The sequence below is a fragment of the Asterias amurensis genome, chromosome 3 (genome assembly GCF_032118995.1).
Source record: "Asterias amurensis chromosome 3, ASM3211899v1".
NCBI lineage: Eukaryota > Metazoa > Echinodermata > Asteroidea > Forcipulatida > Asteriidae > Asterias > Asterias amurensis.
The window spans coordinates 28,060,611-28,070,414 of record NC_092650.1 but is presented as its reverse complement, the minus strand read 5'-3'; the positions used below and the strand labels follow the sequence as shown (position 1 = coordinate 28,070,414).

General features: G+C 37.5%; 1 non-coding gene across 1 annotated transcript; it reads right to left on the bottom strand.

Moving 5' to 3' along the window:
- Positions 1 to 1,182: 1,182 nt before the first annotated feature.
- On the bottom strand, positions 1,183 to 1,255 carry Trnak-uuu (transfer RNA lysine (anticodon UUU)). Its single transcript has one exon. It is a non-coding gene; the product is annotated as a tRNA-Lys (tRNA).
- Between the last annotated feature and the right edge of the window lie 8,549 nt (positions 1,256 to 9,804).

The window sequence follows — 9,804 nt, the reverse complement described above, 5'->3', positions numbered from 1 at the left end:
TGTTATTGTTTCCCAGTTTATTCATTTCATTTACTTGCTTTTGTTATTTGGTGTTCTAAGCCTTCATCAACGCTCGTCGGTAGATGGCGCTATTTCATCAGTTCCTATGTATTGTAGGCCTTCGCACTCGGTTGTCCTACTACTAAAAATAAGATGGAGCCTGCAGATAAATCTCGAGTGAAATGCATGGAAAAGCCGGATTTTTGAAAATATCGGCCTAGAATAATTTAATTTTTGTTAAAGGCCTATGTAACTGATTTCTTAGTCATACGATATACAATACGCGTGTCGTCAATACGTCACATACGCATTTCGACAACAGTGTTCGCTCAAGCTCAAAACACTGTACACCCTACCATTTTTTAGCCCTACCCAAAAAAATCACCATTTAAATCTTTCAGAAGAGTTGGTGTTTCTTAGCCACAGAAACTTTTAACTCTGAGAACGTACAATAAAAAAGCAAAGAAGTCCATGGCCCCCCCCCCATATCCATGCCCGCACACGAGCTCAACATCCCGCAAAAGAGGCAATGAGTGCTACTGATCCGCTCAACTTCTTCTTAGACTGTGTGGTAGAAAGAACTGTTTGGGTGAAATTTTTCAATAATGGCCACGATAATTTGTTTCCTTTGATATTAATAAAGAAACAATAAGTCTTCAGTCCCCTGTGGCTTGTTAGTCGGTCTTAAAGATGCTATGTCAGATTTTTGGCCCCAAACATTAAAAAATATACTTTTTTGAGTGAATGGTATTTCAAAGAGTATCACCCGCTCTAACGAAAAAAAGTTCAACTTTTACTTTTAATGGTCAGGAACCATGACACAAATTTAAAACGTTTCTTATAAAACACATAAGAATTGGTCACGTGATATATTGTCGGGATCCCGACAAAAACTAATTTTGTGCACTTGATTTCACTGCTACTAATAATTGGCAAACTTTTTCGAGCAATGACTCAAATGAAAGCTTGTAACTTTCTCGACCCCCGTCAAAATACCAATTGACTTTTAAATCATAATTTTTGGGTCAAATCGGCCAAAAATCTGACATAGCATCTTTAACCGTGCATAGTAACTCCTTGTTAAGAATCATTGTAAATAAAGAACACATAATTATTACGAATTAAAATGTTTGTCTTAGCTACTCAAAAAAAAAAAAGAGAAAAAGAAGAAAAAATTCGCTCCGCCCGGTGAGGGACTCGAACCCGCGACCCTCAGATTAAAAGTCTGATGCTCTACCGACTGAGCTAACCGGGCTCTGGCAAATGTAAGAATTCATAACTTTTATACCGTAGGTACGTTTTTTACACCTTGCAAACCCTTGCAAACATCATTATGAATTTTTTATCCAGAATTGAACATGCGCAAACGCAGGAGAATATTGTGATATAACATTTAATTTTTAAATAAATTATATGCTTTCTTAAAATCTTAGGAATGAATACTGTTTTATGAGAATTTTTGTTATGAAAATCCAAGAGGCAATTATGTGTCAAGTGCCTAGCCTAGACACACTATATCTATGCACAATGTGTTAAGGGAAGCAGACTATTTTGACTGGTATTCGGTGCAATCAGCACGCGCGATTAACTACCCGACAGGGAACCAACCAATCCAAAACATGCTTTTTCTACTTTTCCATCTGCGTGCATGTGAAGGGAGTTCAACGTTCTATTTCAAACTTCTAAAGTTATACTAAAAATCGGTCAAAATGTACCTAATGTACTTCCTCAATGATGTTGGTGAAAGAGTATACACTCTTCAGGTCAGTGTTGATTTTATGGGTTGTGTAAATAAATGTGAAAGGATTAAAATATATTTCATTCAAGTAATTAGTAACGACGATGTCGACGACTGGCCATGCCATGGCCATGGGCAATGGCCGTACGTAAGTAGTTAGGCGCTTGGCCAGTAATTAAAAGAGTCGAGTGCGGTGTCTGGACAAATTTAACTTAACATTTCAATTCATTTCCAAGTCAAACTCGTCTCCGACCAACTTGTCTTCCCTCACAAATCTAATATACTATTATATTATTAAATATTAATAGGATCTAATTTATTTTATAAATAATGAAGGAAAACGTAGTGGCAGGTGTAGTTGCGATAACGTAACCCTCCTGCCGACGGTGTAGCCAGAGGGTTACGAAGCTAACGCAATGGGGTCGCACTAAATACTGACAACTCACGACCCCTCACGAACCCTCACGACAACTCACTTTAACAGTAGACCCAGTGACTGTGGCGCTGTACTCCTTTTAAACAATTTTTGACTTCATCTGTCGTACTAGCGCCCCAGGGAACGGCACAGAATTTTAACAAATACCCTGTTTTTCGCGACACCCAGCCACAAAAAATGCCTCAAAATGACAAAAAGACCAAACAAACTAGCTCAAAAATCGCCTACTCTATTCTTGATACGTTGCCCATGATTGAACGCACGTGGGCACTCGCTAGCTGCAGCGCCTGTACCCATCCCAGTGTACAAGGTATAGCATTCGCTGCAACGCCTGTAACAAGTGTAGCATTAAACAGCCGTTGATGGACATCCACCCACAACGCGTCACCAGCAAACCGAAGACACGTGATGCGACTACCACCTGATCTATACACCGCAACGCCATGTTTCGTTACCAAACACATCCGAAAATCGCAGACTTGTCAATCGCTCCACGATGCGGAGTTAAAAATCATCGATTTGGAGTTTAAAAAATGATCGTGAGTACAATTAAATGCCTGATGTTACATCCTAGACGTATCGAGAATAGAGTAGGCGATTTTTGAGCTAGTTTGTTTGGTCTTTTTGTCATTTTGAGGCATTTTTTCAGGGTTCGACCTTAACGCAGGTCCGTTGGCCAAATGCCAGTAGAAATCGCGGCGGACCAGCTGAAACACCTTGCCAACTGGTCCGGCTGACCAGTCAAAAATATCAGCAGCGGTACTACAGAACTATGACAATTTTTAAACTATTTTCAGGCTCGAATAAAATGTAAAAACAATCACTCAAGGTTTGGATAAAATATAATAAAAATTACTCGAAGTGCCGCTGAACGCTGGCAAACTTCCGACGATCACGCATACACAGCGCAAAATCCCATCATGCAACGCAAAGGCTTATAGTCTTCGTATTAGTTCACGTGTGGCAGAAAGTGTAAGAAATACTGAACGCTAGAGGGCGTTTCAGAATATTCGATAGCGTGGGAATAGACGCCCTCTATTGGTGAAAGTACGCAATAGCTTACAAAACTAGCTTCAATCGCCTTGACAGAAGACCACAAAGCAAAACACATTCTGTCTGTGTCAGCAGCATGGTCGGTCAACGGAGCAGATTTCCGTGTGGGAATAAGAGTCTAGCGTGTTTACGAAAAACGAGCGAGACGGTGAGGCTTCATTCAACAAAAATTACCAAGTTAGGATACTCTGGATGAGCAAAAAGGAGTATTTAATGGTGTTTAGTAAAGTTCTTCCGTCCTGATTTTGGGTAATTTTGTTGTTATTTGGGGCTTGTTTTTTTTTGCGGGCGATTGGTGGGCGATCTAGTTTATCCATGGTTTTATTGGTCACATATAATGCGCGGTTGTTTGGGGTTTTTTGCGGGTTGATTTCAAGAAAGACTTGGGTTCTAGAATGCAATCATGTGTTAAACAAAGGCGCAGTTGTTTTTGCTGCTTTTAAAAACGTTTTTTAAATGAAAATTTTGTTCACCATTCCATACACATAATTGAAAAAAATACCGTCAAACTCGTATGCTTCTTCATGGACTTTTTTGATGTCTACTTTTTGTTTGGGGTTTTTCTGGACGAAAGTGGGAAGATTTTGGGAACTTCGGTACGATGTATTATGTTTATGAATACTTATTAAAGCCATTGGACCCTTTCGGTAAACAGTATTGTCCAAGTCCCACACTTCGTGTATCACAACTTATATATAAAATAACAATCCTGTGGAAATTTAGGCTCAATCGGACATCGGAGTCGGGAGCAAATAACGGGAAAACCCACTCCTGTTTTCGCGCGTTTCGCCGTGTCATGACATGTGTTTATAACAAATCCGTAAAGCATTTCATGGACTAATATTTCAAGAGAAGTCTTTCACCATTACCTTCGGTAAACCCTGTAAATTGTTTGTAAATCCGTGACCTTTTTTTTTTTCTGTACCGAAAGGGTCCAATGATAGGGTACAATAATAGGGTACAATAATAGGCAATGTTTATACATGATAAAATAACTTGAGCGATCGCACGTAACCCTCCCCCACAGTAGATTTGAAGGCAGTACATAAAAAGTTAATGATATTTTAACAGTCGGTTTTAAAGTGTTTTTTTTGGGTGTTTTTATAGTAAAAACACTATTTTTGTTTTCTTCATAAAAAAGTTCTTCTTACTTAGGAATACTTTTATGATGAATGCTTACAATAAACCGTGGACTAAAAAAAAACTACCTAAATATAGATCATTTTGCTCTGACAAATAATTTGACCTGTTTTTAAATTAATTTTAATAACGCTATTGTTATTAAATTTTTAAAGAAAAAATACTCTCAAATTAATTATCCTTTACGAACACAATAACTTGGTACACATAAATAAAGTATGGCTTCCAGTGCAGTTAAGTTGACGTTGCAAATCATGTTGAATTTTGAAATAGCGACGATCGAAAATCGAGCAGTTGGTATACAACAGAATACTATTAGTTTTAAAAAAAATAGCATAAAAAATTGACAGACCAGTCAAAAACCTGGCGGACCAGTGAAAAACCAAGCCAACTGGTCCTGCTGGCCAGTTGAAAAAAAAGTTAAGGGCAACCCCTGTTTTTGTGGCTGGGTGTCGCGAAAAACAGGGTATTTGTTAAAATTCTGTGCCGTTCCCTGGGGCGCTAGTACGACAGATGAAGTCAAAAATTGTTTAAAAGGAGTACAGCGCCCCAGTCACTGGGTCTACTTTAACAGAACATTTGAACATAAGTCAACCGTTAAATATATGCACAAGAGTCATAAGCACCCAAATCACTTTCAAACTGTTGAAAAAATTGTATTTTAACTGTAAAAAAGGTGTTTTTTACCCCAAAGTTAGTAACGAACGGTAATATCCGAAATGTTGTCTTTCAACGCAATTGGACGATTCTATTATACCACAGTGGGTGATACAACATGCAAGATGATTATTAACCTTTAAAAAAAATGTTGGATAACTTTCCGTATGGCGCCACCACTTTTTCACTCATTTTTACAAAAAGGGATATATCAATCAGGTAAATTAGATACTATATTATTTTATTTGGAATGAAAAAGTGGTGGCGCCATACGGAAACTTTTCCAAAATGTAATTCATTGAGTTTTAAACAATATTATGTTTAAGTTTCCCCTTTTAACTTCGAATTCCAGAGTGGCGGCTTAGTTAAGAAAGAAAAAATCAGCAGCTAAACCAAATAAAAAAATAAAACTCGGCCCTCGGTAATGGAATTGTCCAAGTACGTCGAAAGACTAAATGGCGAATATTTCCGTTCGCTACTAAATTTGGGGTAAAAAACACCTTTTTTACAGTTATAAATACCAGGCATGCAACTCTTCCGCGTTTCCGCGGAATTCCGCGTTTTTGTTTTTTTTTACGTGAAAAAAAAAAAAACGGGGGAAAAAGAAAAAAAAAGCTACAATCATGTAAAATAAGCCTAGTACATGCTAAAAATGCACCTAAGAGCATAGCAAACCTCAACATTTTCTAGGGTATCATTGTGGGTATCATGTCCCGTGGCGTTTCGGCTGCCTCGCTCCGCACTTGCGTTGTGCCTTTGAAAATTTTCCTCTTTTTTTTTCAACGGGCAGTTGCATGCCTGAAATACAATTTTTCAACAGTTTGAAAGTGATTTAGATGTATATGACTCTTGTGCACATATTTAACGGTTGAATTACGTTAAAATGTTCTGTAAAAGTGCATTTAAAAATTGTTGTCGTGAGGGGTCGTAAGTTGTCGGTATTTAGTGCGACCGACGTAATTTGTCTTTTTCCTCAATGGTGTTTTGAGTGATATTGTAGGATTCGTTATACGTTGAGGATCAAGTTCGTGTTCCTAGAATTTGTGTCATGATTTTCAAAAATGGTAAAAATGGAGCAAATCTGCAGACTAGCTGTCAAAATTGTACGTTTTTAACCATTTCGTGTTTGGACCAGTCCATTATGATGCGGGTAAGTCAAATTTAGCAATAGGGTGGGGCGTCATGTAAAAACCTTCAACTGTGCACACTGCAGTGAAGGTCTTCACATGAAGCCAGCCCTCTGTTGTGGACAAGTGCTAAATCTACCCGTATCATAGTGGTCTGGTCCAAACACAGTTTTAAGCCAAGATGGCGTCCGTCCGTCCGTATGCCAGTGTAAACAGCGTTCTAGCAAGGCATTAAATAGATATCGTGCCGGGACGATACACTATAGAAATGTTCTGACACTCTTAAGGTCCGCCGATAGGGTATCGATACGCCATAAAAAAATAATATGACTGTTTTTTCTTTGTTTTTCAATTTGTCAGAACAACTGCTGGTGTGATTTTCTGTTATTTATTTGTGATTTATTTATCTCACTGTCACAACAGTGTCGAAAAAGCATTCAAAAGTTACCACATCATCATCAATAGCAGCATGCAGCATGAACTTCACTCATTATTTGTATTGCTTTTAAGTCATTTCAGATGAAGTTATTAGTTAAAGGGTCCAAGAAATGAATGATTTATTTATTTTGCATTCAAACAATACAATCAAACAATACAGAGCATACAAGACAAAATAATGAAAATGACATAGGAACAAACAATAGAGCAAGCACCACATTCCATGAAATAAAAAAGTTAACCTAATATAAACTTGATGGAGATTTAGATGTGTCTAGCTGTAACAATCTTTTCTTTCATATTGTTATAGAAACTTGATCCTGCTGGGAAACCCACTCAGTCTGCTCATCCAGGTAAGGCTTACAAAGAGAAATATTCTCCTGTATTTATTTTAAGAATATTTGTGTCCTGTTTTTTTATATTTTTAGATACCATAATTTTCAGACCACAAGCCTTGGCTTATGACTTGATTCTCAGGCCTTCAGCCTGCTCCTTACATTTCAGGTGACTTGAACACAAAAGGAACTCTACAATCTTTGGTGAAGACATAGTGCACCAGTTATAATGTACAATGTACATCATTACACTACTTGCATAGACCTTTTCGCAAATACCGGGGCGCGCGCGTAAAGCTTGGAATTAGGTGCATTGTGGTCTAGCTGGTATCCAAATTTGATCCATATATATCCCACAATGCACCTCATTCAACAGTCTGCGCTTGCGCATTGGTATTTGCGATAAGGTCTATGCACAAGTAGTATAGCGCCCTCTGTTGTCCAGACAAAGTTTTGAACTTAAAAACTGGTAAAAAAGGGGCACTAAATAAAAAAACATAAGAACTGTAGGATTACTGAATGTTATGTACAACCATGGGTCTGCAATTTATGGAGTGTCTGTTTTGTTTGTCATATAAATTTACTTCACTGAGTGTTATGAGTTTATTTAAATATTTTGTTTCAGCGAGATTTTCACCAGATGACAAGTTTTCAAGAGAGAGGGTGACCATCAAGAAACGATTTGGACAACTTCTCACACAAGGACCAAAACCAGTCTATTAATCAACGACTTGAATTTCTTGGAAGGAACTTTGAGAATTGTTGAAAGCTAGCTGAGACATTTTGTACATAAGGATTGTTTGGGGATGGAGGTTCAAGACTCCAATATGTCTCAACACTGACTTTCATTAGACCCCAGATTTACATCCATTCTCCATGTCCTATATCTTAATATTGGATGCTCAATTAACATCGGATGCTCAATGCAACAACATTTCACCTCATCACCGTGCCAGAGTGCGTTGTCCAGCAAGATAATTTTGAAACGCCCGGGGAGAAGATGGTCAGATCTTAACAGAGTCTCGAGAGAACATGTCTTCCAAGGTGTGCTACAACTTTGATGATTGGAATACTGGAATCCACCAAGTCTTAAATCCTAAGAGCTAGTAAGTCCACTGAGACTTTGTAATTTATCTATTGTGGCATCATCTTGCTCTGTTGTGACTACCACAACTTGGGTGGCCATCAGCAAAGTGACTGCAGAAATTAACTGATGTTTTTTTTCCACAGTCATGTAGCTTCAATAAACTTAGTTTTCTCTTTTAAAATAATACTCAAACTTCTGAAATGTTTACTCTGAACAGACTCTCATGCCTTGTTGCCGGTGTAGATTGAAATTCTATCCTGGAGATTCTGTCCCCCACAGGCCTGGAATTAAATGGAGGCTATTGCCTCCGTGTGAGGCTATTGCCTCCGTGGCTTTTGGTCTTGGCATTGGTGCCCCATGTAAAGACTTTCAGAGTATACAATAGAAGTGCTTCCCTCTCAAAGATATATATCCAAGTCTGCCCGCACTTGCGTTGTGCCTTTGAAAATTTTCCTTTTTTTTTTCAACGGGCAGTTGCATGCCTGAAATACAATTTTTCAACAGTTTGAAAGTGATTTGGGTGCATATGACTCTTGTGCACATATTTAATGGTTGAATTCTGTTAAAATGTTCTGTAAAAGTGCATTTAAAAATTTGGCAAACTGTTGTGAATAAAACTCCTCCAGCCCATTTGAACTTTCCATTAATGGGGGACAGAATTGCCTCAGACAGATTTCCTAGGACACTGGCATAACAAAGTTGGTATGGTTTAACTATTATCAAAATCAGGAAAAATCAAAGTAAACATTTTGAAGAATTGTTCATGTATAGTCCCATTTCAAGAAGTCTAATTTGTTAATTACCTACACTGATCATTGATTGGCTACATAACTATATAATTAAGTTATCCGTCAATAGAGGGCGAAGAGTCGGTGCCATTAAGATCAGTACTATTTTTACAAGTCATTTATCAAGATGCTTTTCTAAAAGGAAGTTCCATGTTTCATTAACAGCGCCCTCTATTGGTGATAAATACTAACCAGTTGTGGAGTTTTACTTTGGGGTAGAGGAAGGGGGTGTGGGCCGAAGACCAAAATAATGATCAGAAGAGCAATTTGTGGAATTGTCACACGTTTATTTTAAAGTTAATTGATTTGATAAACATTAAACCTGTGCTAAAATGCACTTTTGAGAGAATAAAAGCTTGTGTGATTGACATCAATATTTTTTTTTAAAGTCTCGGAATGTTGTGCCTGTTTTTTAATTTTTTTTAAATTATTTTATTTTAGGTTTAGTTAATTTAATTCCTTCTTTGCTTTACAACAATGAAGACTATTTTGAATTCCACAAGCACAAGAACATATCTCCAAGGAGGGACAAAGTGGATTATTATAATATTGCTACGTGCAATACACTGTACATAACATTGGATAGCTACTACATGCTACCAGCAGCATCATAGATCCATCTACAGGTTATAACTATGAACAATTAATTTGATTTTACGAGTCCAAATTAATTTGTTGGTCATGATCTCCGACAAATTTGAAAATGATCAGACCTTACAGTGGAGCTATTTTTTTATTTAACTTAAAGTACCAGTCCCATCAGACTTGATCTGACCATCATTTTTATTTGCTAATGTGTCATGTTTTGGTTAAATTTCAAACTTGAAAGTAAAACGTTGTATTAGAAAAAGATATGACTGTTGCATGCTTTATATATATATTTTCTTTAAATACAACCTTAAAACGAAGGTTAACAAATTAAAGGTCCGTTGTCTCCTTTAAATTGTTACTTGTGCGCGTATTGGACACACGCACGACGAGGGGGGAGGAGGGCTCATCATATCA